The sequence below is a fragment of the Grammomys surdaster genome, unplaced genomic scaffold (assembly GCF_004785775.1).
Source record: "Grammomys surdaster isolate TR1022 unplaced genomic scaffold, NIH_TR_1.0 139, whole genome shotgun sequence".
Classification (NCBI taxonomy): Eukaryota; Metazoa; Chordata; class Mammalia; order Rodentia; family Muridae; genus Grammomys; species Grammomys surdaster.
Window position 1 is genome coordinate 14,523,675 of NW_021604597.1, and position 11,469 is coordinate 14,535,143.

The 11,469-nt window shown below is 44.0% G+C and overlaps 1 pseudogene; it reads left to right on the forward strand.

The window, feature by feature from the left end:
- The first annotated feature begins 896 nt into the window (after positions 1-896).
- On the forward strand, positions 897-1,262 carry LOC114618015 (annotated as a pseudogene).
- The last annotated feature ends 10,207 nt before the right edge of the window (positions 1,263-11,469 follow it).

Sequence of the window (11,469 nt, forward strand, 5' to 3'; positions counted from 1 at the left end):
GCTGATAATCACCTTCAGCAAAATAGCTGGATACAAAGTAAACTCAAAACAACAACAACAACAAAATAGTAGCCCTCCTATATGCAAATGATAAATGGGCTAAGAAAGAAATTAGGGAAACAGCATCCTTCACAATAGCCACAAATTATATAAATTCCTTATTGTAACTCTAACCAAGCAAGTGAAAAAGACCTGTGTGACAAGAACTTGAAGTCTCTGAAGAAAGAAATTGAGGAAGATATCAGAAAATGAAAAGATCTCCCACGCTCATGGATCAGACATCAGCACCATTTGTTGAGAATTGTTCTTTCAAGGTCTATATAGAATTGTGTTGGGATTTTGATGGAGGTTGAGTTGAGCCTGTAGATTGCTTCGGTATTATGGGCAAAACCATAACTAGATGTCTGGACATAGAAGAATGCAAATAGATCCATATCTATCACCCCTCACAAAATTCACCTAAGTGGATCAAAGATCTCAAAATAAAAACAGATACACTTAATTTAATAGAAGAGAAAGTGAGGAATATCCCTGAGTGAATTGGCATAGGAGACAACTTCCTGAACAGAATACTAATCACACAAACACTAGGATCAACAATTAATAAATGGAAGGGACCTCATGAAACTGAAAAGTTTCTGTGAGGCAAAGAACATCGTCAGCAGGACAAAATGGCAGCCTACATATGGAAAAGATATTCATCAAACCCACATCTGACAGAGGGCTGATATCCAAAAAATACAAAGAACTCAAGAAACAAGACACTGGCTCAGCAGCTATGGAACCCGACGGGACGTATGATCCTGGCTTCGTGGGTATTCGGTTCTGCCAGGAATGGTGAGACCCGGGCAGTGTGGGAAGGCAGTGAGGACCAGAGCTGACCTCTGACCTCCCCTCCTCGAAGTAATAACATGCCGTACCCCAAGGAGGACAAGGAGAATCGCATTCTGCTGTACGCGCGCCGGAATTGCGATTACCAGCAGGAAGCCGACAACAGCTGCATCTATGTGAACAAAATCACGCAAGGAGTGGACGAGCTGACGCAGATCATCGCAGACGTGTCTCAGGACCCTACGTTGCCCCGGACCGAGGACCACCCATGCCAGAAGTGTGGCCACAAGGAGGCAGTGTTCTTCCAGTCACACAGTGCCAGAGCTGAGGATGCCATGCGCCTGTATTATGTGTGCACTGCCCCACACTGTGGCCACCGCTGGACCGAGTGACCCTTCCATCCCTCCACCTATAATAAATGCCAGTTTCTAAAAAAAAGAAAGAAAGAAAGAAAGAAAGAAAGAAAGAAAGAAAGAAAGAAAGAAGACATCAAAACAAACCAAGTAACCCAATTAAAAAATGGAGTAAAGATGTGAACAGAGAATTCTCCAACAGTGAAATCTCTTATGGCTGAGAAACCCTTAAAGAAATATTCAACATCTTTAGCCACCAGGAAAATGCAAATCAAATGCCTCCACGAGTCCATCTTGCCCCTTTCAAAATGGCTAGTGATTAAAAAACTCAAGTGACAGCTGATGCCAGTGAGGATGTGGAACAAGGGGAAACACTCCTCTATTGCTGGAGTGCAAACTTGTATAGCCACTTTGGAAATCAATTTGATGGTTTCTCAGAAATTTGGGAATAGATCTACCTCAACACCCAGCTATGCCACTCTGGGGCATATATCCAAAGGGTGCTCTACCATAACAAGGACACTTGCTCAACTATGTTTGCAGCAGCTTTATTTGTAATAATAGCTAGAAACTGGAAACAACCTAGATGTTCCTCAACCAAAGAACAGATAAAGAAAATGTGGTACACAATGTAGTATCACTCAGCTATTAAAAACAATGACATCATGAAATTTGCAGGCAAGTGGTGGAACTAGAAAAGATCATCCAGTGAGGTAACCCAGACCCAGAAGGACAAACATGGTATGTACTCACTTATAAGTGAATATTAACCATAAAGTAAGGGATAACCATGCTACAATCCACAGACCCAAAGAAACTAAGTAACAAAGAGTGAACATATGAATCTCACTGAAAAGAAGTAATAGAATAGACATCATGGGTGGCTGGGGTGGGGTGGCAAACTAGACAGAGAGGAGGTAGAAACAGGAGGGACCATGTGAGAGGAAGACAGAGGAAAAGAATACTGGGAGAGACAACTGGAATGGGGTGGAGGAACATCTCTGGGACAAGCTAGAATCCTAGGGCAATGGACACTCCGGGGAATCTATGAGGGTGACCCTAACTTAGATCTTAGCAACAGAGGATATAGAGCCTGATCTGGCCATCACCTGTAACCAGGCATGACTTCCAAAGGAGGAATTGGAACACCAACCCAGATACAAAACCTTCGGCACACAATTTGATCTACCTACAAGATGTGCTGGGACAGGAGTCTAGCATAACCATCATCAGGGAGGCTTCACTGATGGAAACAGATGCAGAGACCCACAGCCAAACATTTAGCAGAGCTTGTGGAATCCTGCAGAAGAAGGGGAAGAAAGATTGTAGGAGCCAAAGGGGTCAAGGACATCACAAGAAAGCCTACAGAATCAACTAAGCTGGGCCCACCAGGGTTCACAAAGACTGAACTGCCAACCAAGGAGCCTTCATAGGACTGACCTAGGCCATCTGTACATAGGTTATAGTTGTGTAGCTTGGTCTTCCTAACAGCAGGAGCTGACTTTGTCTCTGACTTCCTTGCCTACCTTTGGAAGTGTTTTCCCCTAATGGGCTGCCTCATCTAGCCTCAATAGGAGAAGATGTACCTAGCCTTTCTCCAACCTGACATGCCAGGGCTCATTGATATCCATGGAAGGTCTCCACTTTGCAGAAGAGAAAGGCAGGAGGAATGGATGGGTAGGAGGGGTAGTGGTGGGTGAGAAACTCAGAGGAAAGGAGGGAGGAGAGACTGAAGTCAGGAGGCAAATTAATTCATCGATTAATTAATAAAACAATAGTGTTTGCCACATTGGGTTATGTCCCTTAGGAATATATATTTTTTTACAAAAGCCTTTTCCAAAGCAAACAGAGCTATGATTGTTCTCATTAGAAAGGGCTGAGGTGCAGGCTGTTTTTAAAGGAATGAACTCTCTGTAGTGTTTCTGAAATCCGAGTTGATTAAAAACAAAATTCCCTCTGCATCTTGTTTGTTAGGACCAAAGCAACTGTATAAAATCCAGAGCAGTGTAAGTCCCAGTCCTAACCCTGTCCTGTCAAACTGCCACAGGGGTTTTCCTCTGTGTCAAGCCAAAACATAAACAAACTGGTTAAAGATAACATACCACGATTGTAAATAGTGGGAACAAGTCACTGAAGTGTTTTATAGTGCTGTATCTGTATCTGTAGCTGCTCCTTGATTTAATTTTGTTGGCTTTCAAAGTAACATAAACCTAGTGCTCTTTTGGTCAGTGGTATGGCTTGGTCTTATTCCGGGCTTTTTGCATGCAAATGTATTTTTCCCCTTCCAAGAATCTTGTGACCTTCCATCCCCCTACCTAACAGGGTGGCTGGATTTATTTAAGAGGATCGCGAAGTTGATCTCCTTTATATAACTCAGAAGACCAAGTAACAGAAAAGAGCAAAGAAGAGAAGATGTCAAGGAGAGAGATTACAAACACGAGCTGCACCTCAGAGATGCTCTCTAAGCAAGGAGAGGTCAAAGGTGTTCTTAACTGACAGATAAAGCTGGGAGTGGTATAGTGGGTATCATTTTCAGAAGCAAGCAGGGAGGTTAGCTTACATTCATTCATCAAGGGTTAAGCTTTAAAGCCCAAGAGCTTTGGGTGAGTCATGGCCAGAGTTTGGCAAAGAAATGCAACACCTTATCTCTAATCAGCCTTGCCTCAAAATAGCTCTGTCTTCCCTCAGGCAGAGACTCATCATCCCAGCAGAGCACAGTGCAGCGAGGTGCTGAGCCCCACTTAATCAGAAAGTCAAGCAGTGCATGTTGTTCTTCTCTAGCATAAAGTTAGCTCTCTCTCTGGGTGGAGCAATGCATAATTCAGCAGAGCTGAAAATGGCTTGCACAGAATCAGGATGTCCCAGCCAGGAAAGACCTTCCAACTTTCCTAGGCCGACACTTCACTTTACAGATGGGAAGACTGAGACCCAGAGATAAAGGCTGTGCCCAAGAACACGGGAGACCTTTTCCAACAGGAAGTTAGCAGCGGGGGCTCAGGGACACATTCTCTTTCTCCTGGCTGTGCTGCTGAACTCTGAAAAAACCATGGTTCATTTTCCTTCCGTTGTTAAGGAAGTCACTTCCAATGCTGCAAGGGTTTCCAAATCAACACTTTTACAGGCAGCACTTGTGAAACTCTCACTTCAGCCTCTCAAACCTCTTTGATCCAGATGGCGTTTGATTGTTTGATTATTCATTTAACATTTGAGATTGGGATAGAAGGTCTGCCACTGTTTCTTTCCTGCTGTTGGAAGAGAATGTAACAAATGGGTAGTTAAAGTAACAAATGGGGAATGTTCTTGTGGGATTAGGGTCAGCCCACTAGCATTATCAGCTGTTTCCCCCATACACACACAGCCAACGCCCCCAGCTCAGCACCAAGCATGAACAATACTCAATTAGTTCTGACTCAGGATTTGACCTCCCAGAGGCCATCTACAGGATGGCTCAACTGGAACATACCTCCCTAACAGTTCCTGTCCCACCATTTGTACCCAGTGCCCACTGTGAACTCTTTACACAGTCTGGGCCTTGTCCAGGCTGTCTGAGGCACACAGTGTCTAAGGCACAGGGCTTGCAAAAGGCTGCTGGAAACTGGACGGGATAATGGAGATTTAGAACTCAGACAGTTCCAGGGCTGGAATGCGCTGGTAGGAAAATGCCTGGCTCCAGCTAGCTTCTAACAGTTTTGTTTCAGGTTGTTACTATCCAGGACGTTGTGTCCGAGACTAAAGAGAAATAGAACACTTAGAGACAGGAAATTGAATTTCAACTCCCTTCCATTTCTCTGTGACTGTCATCTCTTAAGCGTTCCCATTTATTTCTTGCCTGAGTTACTCTGGATGGACTTATCGCAGCTCTTGAGTAGAAGTCGGTCCCTAGTTATTCCTCAAGGTGGGATTTATTTCTTCTAGTGAAATTCTAGGCTACTTCCTAAAGACCCAGAGCTCTCTAATTCCTATTAGACTTCTTACTGAAAGCCAAACAAGGTGGCAGGTGCTTAATAAATTCCTAAAAACGCAAAGTCAGCATCATGTTTCCTTTTTTGTTTGTTTGTTCGTTTGTTTTTTTTGAGACAGGGTTTCTCTGTGTAGCTCTGGCTGTCCTGGAACTCACTCTGTAGACCAGGCTGGCCTCGAACTCAGAAATCTGCCTGCCTCTGTCTCCCAAGTGCTGGGATTAAAGGCATGTGCCACCACTGCCCGGCTAGCATCATGTTTCCTAGACCTGTTCCATCCTGTTCCATGCAGGACCTGTGTCATAGTCATGAAGAAACCACCAGGCAAAATAGTGGAGACACAGGTTCACACACACTACACAACAGAGCCAGACCTCAGGCTCACAATTTCTAAAATGAAGTTGACTTTCACTCATCTTCTGTCCCAATACACATAAAATATAATGCTAAAGATATTTAAGTGAAAGTCAGCAAAGAATGAAATAAAACTAGCACATTTTGGAGGGGACTGTACAATATGGTCAATTCAAACAAATCCAAAAGAAGAAACAAACAAAAACCAGGAGCCAGGCATATGGTGCACAGAGCCAATCCATAGTAAATTGCAAGACAGTCAGGATTATGTCGAGAAACCCTTTATTGAGAGAGAGAGAGAGAGAGAGAGAGAGAGAGAGAGAGAGAGAGAGAGAGAGCCCTAAGCTTACTATAATTTTTAAAATTCTAAAAACATTTCCTGAAAATTATGCTCTTGTCATTGTCTCTATTTTTAAAGTTGTTTAATCAGAATAAAACCAGGTTCTTTTAGCTGAGAACTAAACAAGGGAGGTAAATCAGTACTTAGGATAAGAGAGACATCCAAAAGCCCGAGAGGCTTTTTGGTCTAATCCATGCAACGTTGACTCTGAGCGATCTCACCACTAGGGTTTAGATGCGTCATGTTCCTGAAGGTCCATGTGTTTGAACACTTGGCTTTCAAGTTAATGGTGCTATTTTGGAAGGATGTAGAAACTTTTGAACCAGAAGCACAGCTAGCAAATGTAGGTTCAAACACAGGGTCTGGGTTAAGGCCCAGATTGACCCATGGAAACGTGACAGATATGCAGCAAGCATTATTCAGTGCCTACTGGGGACACAGAATGGTTCTGGTGAATTTCTTGTTTTCCCTTCAGATAACTGAAGCCTTAGGTACATGGCACTAATGAATCTGGTATTTTTGAACATCAAACTTTTGGTGCCAGGGAGCTTGATAGATATATTAATACGTCGTGATAGTTAACTCTTGTGCAATTTAACCCTTTGTGATTAGCAAGTGAGGACTAGAGGGCAGAGAGACCACTGACAAACTTGAAATCCCATAGCTAACAAACGGCAGCAATGAGATTTGATCAGATACCAAAGGCTCTAAAGCCCCAGTTTCTCTGCTCTACCCACACTTCTCAGTGCTCATTCATACTAGTAGCACATGAGAGCTTTCTTGAAACTGGGTCCTGCCTCTGACTCCTTACATCTGAAGGTACGAGCCTTGAGTCTAGATTCTTACCAATCTTTGTAAATGGCTGGTTGTGGTCGTGCACAGTTGTAATAATATCAACACTTGGGAGATGACAGCAGGAGGACCGAGCTCAGAGTCATCCTTGGCTACATAAGGGAGTTTGAGGCAAACTTGGGCTGCATGAGACTGTGCCTCAAAACCAAGAGTAAACAAGACAAAATCTCTATAACTAATTCTCGTACGCAGCCAGGGTTAGGAACTGTATTAGCTGTATTGAGACTCCGTTTTTTTAGGTTTAGATGCACATTTCTAAGGCCTGTCAGAGTGGTGGAGTCACCAGAACTCTGCTAACTCTGGGTCACTAACTGCTTAGGAAACCTCAATTTGCCCTGGAGATCTGCAGATGTCACTTTACCTGATACTCTCCCATCTTCCTGCTTAACTGCAAACTGTGAACAAAGCTCTTTGCACCTTTGGGATGGGTCAGGTCCATAAGGAATATGGGGGCACTCAAGCACTTGAGGCACGGCTCAGCAGTTAAGGGCCTTAGCTGCTCTAGAGGACTGGAATTCAATTCTCAGCATCCACAAGACAGCTCACAACTGGCAGTAGCTCCAGTTCTAGATCCAACACCTTCATCTAGCCCACGGAGGCACCAAGCACACAGACTAGTTCTTTTTTTTGTTGTTATTGTTGGGTTTTTGGGTTGTTTTGTTTTGTTCTGTTTTGTTTTGTTTGTTTTAAGATCAGGAAAAGGCCTGGTGCTCTAGAGAGCTGCTCTCTTTCTGTCTTTTTTTCCAGCTATCATTTAGGAATGTCTGGTGAAATCTCCAACAATCCAAAGTTGTCATTACAACAAAAAGTTTCAGTATACACTGGCTTACAGATCTAGACCTAGCCGCTAGCACTACAGATAAATCTGATGCTGGTGACGGACACTTTTAATCCCAGCACACAGGGGACAAAGGCAGGCAGATTTTTATGAGTTTGAGGCCATCCTGGTCTACAGAGCAGGTTTCAGGACAGCCAGGGCTACACAGAGAAACCCTGTCTGGATTCCTTCTTTCCCCCATCATAAAAATTTTCCTTCAGAATCATTTTCATATTCTGGTCTTTACACACTTAAAATTAGGCTGATTATAAAGACAACTCTTTTTTTTTTTACCTTTTTATTAATTCTTAGTGAGTTTCACATCATCCACCCAATCCCACTCATCTCCCCATCCCTTTATAGCTACCTTCTGCCCTTATAACCCCCCGCCAAAGAAAAATTTTTAAATAAATAAATAAATAAATAAATAAATAAAAGAAATCATAGAAAACATCTCATCCTGGAAGCTGTAGTGTGTCAGTGTGTCCTACAGTATATCCCTCATCCACACATCTTTACTTGCAAATGTTCATTGCAATGAGTCATTGGTCTGCTTTGAGGCCTCTGGCTTCTGCTATACCATCAATACTGGATTCTGATAGGGATGTCTAGGTTATCCAGCTGTTCCCCTGTGTTTCAGAGATCCTGCAGCTTTGGATCTGCAGGACTGGCTCTTTCAAGTGCTCCAGCAGTTCGTAGATGATGTAAATTTTGGGGTGGGCCAACTTGAAGTCCTGGATCTGGGCCTGGGTGGTAGCTGAGTTGGACAGCCTATCAGCTCTCCTGTATCCACACCACAAGGGTGAGCTCTCCCACACTGCCCCTGCTAGCTCACCCAATGCTGCAGCCAGAAGGGAGCAGGGTCACCTTTCACGCTCTCAGAGCCAGCTCACCCCCCACTCATGTCTCCAGAGACAGTGCTACTGTGTTGCCTAGTTGAGGTTCAGAATCCACTCTCCCAAGTCCTGCAGCCTTCGAGGAGCTGGGACAGCTCTCGCTCTCCTTCTCTAACACTCGGGGCTGCCTCACCTGTGCCTTCATCATAAGGGACAACTCTTCTGTATTGCCCAGGCCATGTGCAGAGCCTACTCTCCCAAGTGCCGTAGTCACTGAGGGTCAGGGCCAGTTCTGCTGCTGTCATGACCTCAGGGCCAGCTCTCCTGCTCTTATGACCTTGGGGCCAGTTTGACCACAGCAACTCTTATAAAGGAAAACATTTAATTGGAGCTAGATTACCATTTCAGAAGTTTAGTCTATTATCATCATGGTGGAAAACGTGAAGGCAAACACGGTGCTAGAAACGGAACTGGGAGGTCTACATCTTAATCTGCAGGTAACAAAAGTAACTGTGTGCCACACTGGACATAGCTTAAGCATAGAAGACCTACGGTGACATACTTCTTCCAACAAGACCACACCCTCTAGTAACGCCACTCCCTATAGGCCTATGGGGACCAATTGCATTCAAATTACCACAGAAGCAAATATGTATTTAAAGTTAGAAACGAGGTAAGAGAGTGATGGCTTCTTGTTTATGGGGACTTTAACAAAGATCTCAGTGATAGTAAAGTGAATTGGGGGTTATAACTTTAGTCACACACAGTCTCACGTACATCCTTAAACAGAGCAGACACAAGATGTCAAGCAGGGAAATAACTAGTTTTATAGAGCGCTGGTGCTTCTGTCTGCTGTTGTCTGGCAGTACTTAAGATTAACAAATAAGTCGCACTGTGCCACAGTGATACAGAAAGGCAAATCCCAAGACATAGAATTAGAACAGTTGATGATGTGGGTCTGTGGAGAGCAAAGGAGACATGTAGACCAAGGAAACAAAGCTCTCCAGAATTATAGAACAATCCCTGAGTAGTGTTATTTGGGAAAAGTCTGAGAGATTTTTCTCAGAATGATAAGATGTGGTATGAAAGATCCAGGAAAGGCTGAGGCAGAACACCATATATGGAAGAACAGGCCCCAGACACCTTTTCCTCTAAACAGGTCATGACATACATGGGCAAGATTCCAAAAGAGAAACAAAATGATATCAAGTAGACAGGTCCAGACATTACCACATTCCATGTGGATGTCCAAGATGCTTGAAGCAAGTCTAAAGGGGGGCACAGGTGGTCTGTTGTCATTGTCCTTCAGCCTGTCAGGACATACCTCATGCAGGATGCATCGTATTTCAGATCATCCCTTCTTCCAGAGGTACTGTCGTGCTTCAACTGGGTTGGCAGTTACCCAATTGACTACCCCTCCTTTCAAGTAGGAATTGCTATCAGTCGGGTCCACTGTGTCAGTTTCTGTTACTGGCAGGAGCTGCATTGTTCTGTGAAACCACATTTTCTAAGTGGGGAGACATCTGGCCAGTATCATAACACCTGGCAGCTGTCACTTAAGGAAAAGGTTTGAGTCGCTGAACTTCAAGGCCACAGATTGCCTGTGATGTAGGCAGGTCTAGAAGGCAGGCAGGCTGTGCTGAGGGCCTCAGTGTGGATGCTGCAACCTAAAATACTGGAGGCAGCTTGTGGCCTGGATCTCAGTACCCTCCCTGAACCCACCTTAAAGGTACCACACTATGCCAGTCCCAGAAGCTTTTAAGGCTCCTGAAAAATGAATATGGTCACACATTGAAAATGGCAAGCTTGGTTGTTGCTAACTCAGTTACAAAGCCCATTTCTTTATCCATGGCACCCCACTGAGAGGACCATGGCAATTAGTCACATAGAGACAGTACCTGAAGTCCTCCTCCACACAAATAGAGCATCCTTAATATCTCAGACTGAACCAATGGGAAGCATTTACCCCTGGATCCCGCCCTACTCCCAAAATGTTTATAAGATTCCTGTCCACATGGAACAAAGTGTATTTCACCAAGTTATTCCACCAAGAATCATCTGAGGGTGGCTGTTTTATTGAGCTGCAGCACTCTGGGGAAGAGTTTTCTCTCCTGAAGCATTCATTGTTGGACCTTGGATCCACCCAGCAGGCCTGGCTTGTCCCCCTGCCGCCACTGCTGAGGCTCCTGGCTGCCTGCACCTACTCGCTGTTTGATGTCAATGGTTGATCATAGTTACCTCCTGGATGCCCAGCCTGCCTAGAGGCTCCAGCTGTGGTTCTCAGGTATTTGCTGTGGCTTGTTGCGACTGGCTGTGGCCTGCCACCACTGCTGCCACTGGCGTTGGTGCTGCTATGGTAGCATAGTGGGAGAGACCTCAGCTACCTGCCCTGCACAGAAAGAAAAATAAAGATTGGAGAAGGGAGCTGGAAATGACAGTAGAATAAAAAATGCAGAACTTTATAGATCATGCTGAACATCAGGGAGAGAAATTTAAGACTTGGCAATACAGCCTAGAGGAAACGCTGGAACTAAATGTACAGGATTTTATAGGTCATAATAAGCAACAGAGAGAAGAAGAACACACAGGAGAGGAGAAAGGAGAGCTGCCATGGGTTAGCTGAGCCATAAAAATGTGGCCATGTGGGCTGGTCAGTTAAAGCTAAGAACAACACAGATACAACATAAGAAATAATAACCTGGGTTATAGATAAAAGGGTAGATTCTAACAACATAGAAGATAGACAGTTGCCCAGCCATTGTGCTGCCTAAGACATATTTAAAAGTATAAAGGCTATATACATCTTTCATCCAAAAACATAAATGGTCTAAAAGCAAGGAATCCTGCACCAAGACTTTTAAATACTTTTTACTACACATGGCACCCAATCAATGTGGGGCGTCAATTTCTTGTTGGAATTTCTAAGCCCATATTAAAAAAAATACCCAATCTAGTTATTATAATTATAGGTTATATGTCTATATTGGGCATATCTAATACTATACTAACTTATTCCCCAGCTATAAGACCCCTTGTTATTTGTGGTTTCTTCTAGCCACTTGGTTCTGGTCCATCGAGACTTCTCCTCCTCTTCTGGCTTCTCTTCTTCCCCTCTTGCTTTTTCTTC